Genomic DNA, 6,000 nt, shown 5'->3' with positions numbered 1-6,000 from the left:
GCACGCTTTAAAGGCTTCCCAAATCAGGGCAGGGTTTTTAAAACATGGTCATTATTAGTTTGGCAATCCAAGTGCATTATACCAAATCTTGCTCAGCCACAGGAGCAGCCCTTTGACTGATCTGCCGATACTTCTGGCACTGGATGGTATGAGTCTAGGTTCCAGGATCATCCTTTGAAGGGCAGAGAGGCAGGTGTAACTGTAAGTGGACTCCGAGGCTGGCTGAGTGCCAGCCCAGAGAACATCTGTGGGTTTGGTATGATGCCTGAAAAGGGGCACCTGCACAGCACACTTACAGCTTGTTAGAAAAACACTGGGGGCTAATATGAATAGTAGAATGTCTGTCATCTGGTGGGTGGGGCTTTTGTGTTGTGCTCCGGAATCTGCCCCTCCCTTTGGGTGTTCAGTTTAAGTTCAGTTAGAGAGGCCAACTGTCATTCTTGCCTCATGATGTTGTCTTAGTTTCTGTCAGATAGTATGTTATTGTGTTAGTTTTCTTTATTATTAAAGCTTTGTTTGACATTTACTTTGCTGAAAGTAAAGAAACTCTGCTGAAGAATGGTGGAATATCCTAAACTGGTGAGTAAGGGGATATTCTCAGTCTGACAAGAAGATTTTTTTTTTTTAAATCACCCAACCCTCCACAACACAGCTGTCAGATGTCCATTTCAGATGTTGAGCTGATTGTGTGGACCACAGAAGGGCTGAGGTAGCAGGCAGGGAATATGATGTCAGGGGAGGGTCCTACAGGCATGGTCCTGCCACCCCTCCATGGTGTATGTATAAGGTGATCTTCTAAGAAAAAGAGGCTGGTATCATTGATTCACCTTGTGCCCAACATCCAAATTCAGCCTATAGATCAAGGCAGACATGCTTCCGCCATTTCTGTTATTTTGAGATTTGGTTACTGTTTGCTTATTTCTTTATACGATCTCTTACCCAGTCTTCACCAGAAGGTCCCAGAATAAATTATAAAATACATCACAATTATACAATACATAATAAGGTTCCAGATGGAGCAGAACAAATTATTATCATTATTAATCATAATAATAACTACCCACGCTTCACTCTGTGGTCTCAGGGTGGGTTACAACATTAAAACACAACATTAAAAACAGTTTAAAATGACTTACAGTCACAAAAATAAGGTCTCCTAAAACATACACCTCAAGTGTCAAAAGCCAGGGTGAAGAGTTGTGTCTTCAGTGTTGTTCAGGATCTGTACAATGAAGGTACCAGACACATCACCTCTTAAGTGTGAACAAAATCTAGTGTTTTGGCTTTTTCAGATTTCCAACTTGCTACCATTTTGTTTTCCTTCTGTGTACTTCTAGTGGCAATGTGCATGTTACAATGAACAGAAATAGCTCTGCCTTAAGCAAACATTTTACTTCTTATCATGGAGCAAAAAGTATGTGTAGGAAATGGTGTCTGTCAGATAAGAGCTGCTAATTATTAGGAAATGGGTGAGCTCAGGGTTAGTTATCATCAGCGTTATCACTTCCAGTTCACAAGTACATTTTTGAGATATATGTATTTCGACTATCACGTTATGTGAAAGCCCCTCTTTAAAAACATTGGTTCAGGGTTTTAAAGCTAATAAATGTGTGACAGGGCCTATCAAAGCGAAAAGGTTCACTGTGATAGTTCATGAACAATATAAATATTTCTGTATTAAAAAATATTTTATTATATAATATAGTCACAGCAATGTAAAGATTATAACGTTTTGTTTATGGCATCATTTTACACGGTCTTAAAACATTGGCAGGCTTTATAGGTTCTCCACAGAAAGGTTTGTGAGGCTGGTAGGAGAGCTTTACTTTCTTTTCCCCTTACGTATGAAAAAAAAGCGAGACCAGGTTTCATCAAAGGTATTTTCCTTTATAATTCCATTTGCAACTCTTCTAAGCTCAGTTAGTCACTCTGAACTAACTACGTATATCCCAAATACTGTTGAACCAAGTCACGAGAGGTAGCTCCACCTTGGCTTTCCAGTGATACACTACCATTAGATGTGTGGCTACCAATAAGAATTAAATCTTTATGCTGGATAGCAGGGTTGGAATGTGAGTTTAGTGAAAACAGGGCTAAGCCTGAGTTCAGCGAGAGAGGTTGTTTAACAATTTTGGAGATAATATTGAAGACTGTGGTCCAAAATATATTTTAAAAATTGCATTCCCACCAAGCATGAAAATGTGTTCCATATTTAAGTATTTGTGAAATTTTGTAAGACAAAACCAGAAGGAAATAGTACTTGCAACTGAGACAAAGTAAATAGGATATGTAGTTTTCAGCAAATGGGGGAGCAGCTGAGTTTCCACAATATTCTCTTGGAGAACTCAGGCTTACCGGTTGGTTATATCTGCATTGATTGTAAAGTCAGAAGTCCTCTGGTTTAGTCAATAGTCCAGAGGCAAGTGTTATGTACTGAAGTTTTCACCCTGGGCCAGCAGGGGGATACTGTAGATAGTTTTCACTCAGGTCCACATATGCAAATAAGGGATTGAAAGTGATGTTCAGTGATTGGATAGTTACAGAAAGTGGTTACTGTTGCGTTGTAGTGGAGCTCTATATAAGCAGGCTGGCTGAACCCTTCAGTTCAGTTCTGGCCTGGCCTGTGAATAAACAAGAGCTGTTTGAAGAATCGCTGTGTCGTCTGATATGTTCACCCGCAACTTAACAGCAAGAGCTAAGTTTAATTTGCCACAATTATTAGAATTTTGTCTGAAGTGATCTGGAGTGAAGGAAAGAAGTGTGGCTTGGCTCACCTGCCTGAGGAACTCACTTAACTCCTACACGAGGTAGCTTTGTGTAGTGTACCTCATTAGCATTCTGAACTGTTGTTTGTAGTTTATTCTGAGTATCGGTTATTTAGAAAATGTATAAACCAATTTAACATTTTGGCAAAAATCCCAAAGCAGTTTTCAAAAATTTAAAGACAGTGAGTGCAAATGATCAGAATGCATGGGACTCTCAATCTCAGGGCCATGGGCTTGAGCTCCATCTTGGGCAGAAAGGCATTGCAGGGGGTTGGACTAGATGACCCTTGTGACCCTTCCAACTCTACTGCCCTATGATTCTATGAAATACATTGCTGAAATTCCACCATTTAAAACAAGAAGTCAGCAACTGAACAGGATAACATTCTCAAGCATAATAATAATAATAATAATAATAATAATAATAATAAATTCTTTATACCCCACCCATTTGGTTGGGTTTCCACAGCCACTCTGGAAAGCTTACAGCATATCTAAAAGCATAGTAAAAGCATCAAGCATTAAAAACCCTCCCGATACAGGGCTGCCTTCAGATGTCTTCTAAAGTTGTATAATTCTTTATCTCCTTCACATCTGGAGACATCATAGGCCAGGTTAAACAAAATGAGTTTTTAGGAGACATTGAAACATCCAACAGATAGAGCTTCCCAATTCTCTTTTGGGAATGTATTCTGTGAGGCTGGTGTTACAACAGAAAGGGCTGATTTCTTCTCTTATTTTTATTATTACTTGCAGTTGTAAAAAAAAAAACTCCAGTTGATGATTATGGTTGTTGTTGTTGTTTTTAAAAGCACTATCCGAGGGTTGCCATATTTCAAATAGTGAAAATCTGCACAACTTGCACCAATGTGAGCCTGCCTGGGACCCAAGCTCAGCCTCTGTGACCCTGCTCGTAGACTTGACACAAGCAAAAATTTGATTGGCCGGCCCAAGACACAAGGCCTTTTCAGTGGTGGCCCCATGCACATGAAACCCTAGATTTGCATGCATTGCATAGTTCCTACACTGATGGCTTTTAAATGGACCTTGAAAACTTGCTTTTATATTCCAGATGGCTTTTGTTATTTATATTGGTACTATTGCTAGTCTTTTAATGTGCAGTTTTGCTGTCTGCTTTTACACTTGTATTATTTTACTGTGCTGATATTGTTTTAGCTATACTTGTGGCGATTAGTCCTTGCTCTAGTTTAAAACTGGTTAAGCGCTGCCAAATGATATTTCCCAAACTAAATAAATGTCTGCTGGGCAACATTTTCATGGGCAGAATTATGAACTGGCATGAGAAAATCTCCCTACTTGAGGTCTGGGTTGCAGTTTTCTACTTTAATCATTCCTTTGAACTTCTCATACAGAACTGTAGATGCTATTGCTCAGTATGCTAAGAGCATCCCTTAATTTCCTCCTAGGTAACTATTACTATATGAGGATGCCCAGGAATGTCCAAATTGCCACTGCTAAAAATGAGGGCTATTAGCTGTATTGTCAATATCAGGAGAAAGACGCGGGAGAGTGGATGCAGCAAATGCAATTAAATGGGAAAAGATAGAAGGGGGAAAATCTCTATCCATTATTTAGTTTTAATGAGACAAGAGAAAAATTGAATATAGAATCTATTAGACAATTAGCTTCTTAAAAACTAGGGGTCCATGGTCTATATTTGGCCTAATATAATGCTCATTTTTTGGTGTAAGACAGGAGAAGAGATAATTACTTCAAGTTCTGTCATATTCCATCTGCATAGATCTGCCTAATTTCTCTATTTCTCTTTTTTTCCACATTGATCCTCTCCATCTTTTAAGACTTTGGAGTGAGATGTGAGGAAAGAGACTGAGGAGTGGGAGGGTGAATGGGTATCAAGGGATGGCTAGGGAAAGCAGCTGGAGGTGACATTTATTGTGATGAAAGTGCTTTACGATGAGACACATCAGTACAGAGACAGTGTGGGATGCATGTGTGCAAACGGAATGGCTGCATATGTGTTTTTGTGGGTGGTGTGGCATTAGTAGTCACTAGGGATGTCTGAGAATTCAGATGGAAATGGCAGCAGAAATGGCCTGTGTTCACTTATTTGTCCCACGTCCAAAACAGAAATCCATCCAGCAAAAAGTATTCGTAATCACTGCTGCTGCTGCTTTCAATCCAGTAATGACATATAATCAAGCATTTTCCTTGCACTGAAATGAATGGGGTGGAATAATACAATGACAACACATTTTACACAATTAATAAGCTTCATAATTTCAGTGAGACGAATAATGCCATTCTTGGTGCAAGATGAACTGAAGGAGAATGGAAACAGTGCTGCATGTGACGAACACGGGCTGGAATAGAAAACTATGCCTTCTTACATGCCTAGTACTCATCATTCACTTCAATAGTCACTGACTGAACCATTCAGAATATATTTTTCAGAAGGAAAAACAGATAAGGTGTTCTCTGGAGGAGGCTGGGCTATCACAGAACATGCCCAAGCATATTTATTTATTTTGCAACATCATGGGAGGAGTGTTTCTACGACTAAGATGAAACTGCAAAGCTCCCTTGTTATTTGTGCTATTTGTGCATGTTGTTTCAGTAATACTGTCATATTTGCGTGTGTAGGTCCCCAGGCCACCCCTCAAATAACTTCACACATAAGACGTAATTTTAGTTTTGGTTTTTGGGCACTATTTTGGCCACAACTTTATTAAAATACAAAATCAGTGAGTGGTTGTTTAGACATTGGTTATGACTATCTGTCCCCCCGCCTGGGACAGAAGTGACATCCCGAGGTCTGATCGGTAGCCAGTAGAAGGGAAAGTCAAACTTGGGGGTCATTTGAGCTAAGCGTCGGACCCACGCCACTCACCCCAGCAGCTCCCCGAAGGCTTGCCGGCCCTGGTCCCATGACAGGGATTGGACGAAATCATGGCAAGCCCCAGGATTCCTTTAACGGAATTCCCTTCAGCGCAATAGGAGGGGCAGGCACAGCCTACCCTGACCCCTCCACCACCAGCATATTATAACCGCAACCTTACAAGTTGTGATGAATTGCTGAGTAGTAGGCAAAAACCAAATGGCACAGCCAATCACCAAATGGCAAAATTCCTATTAGGCCCCTGCGCCAAGGCAGACGACCCCATGACAGGCAAAGCAAGGTCAACCGGAAAAGAGGGTGGGCGGGCGGGTGATCTGATGCACTCTGCAAAGAGAAAGAGAAACCAGAGTGCCCCAA

At 40.5% G+C, this 6,000-nt stretch overlaps 1 long non-coding RNA gene across 1 annotated transcript in view; it reads left to right on the top strand.

Moving 5' to 3' along the window:
• Positions 1–412: 412 nt before the first annotated feature.
• Positions 413–6,000, top strand: part of LOC310743333 — a 30,519-nt gene continuing 24,931 nt past the window's right edge. The window contains exon 1 of the long non-coding RNA XR_014538959.1: positions 413–579. This is a non-coding gene — a long non-coding RNA (uncharacterized lncRNA). The remainder of the gene's footprint in view (positions 580–6,000) is intronic.

The sequence above is a fragment of the Podarcis filfolensis genome (assembly GCF_964270895.1).
Source record: "Podarcis filfolensis genome assembly, chromosome: 10".
Taxonomy (NCBI): domain Eukaryota; kingdom Metazoa; phylum Chordata; class Lepidosauria; order Squamata; family Lacertidae; genus Podarcis; species Podarcis filfolensis.
The sequence above is the reverse complement of the archived record's forward strand: the minus strand, read 5'-3'. Positions and strand labels throughout refer to the sequence as shown.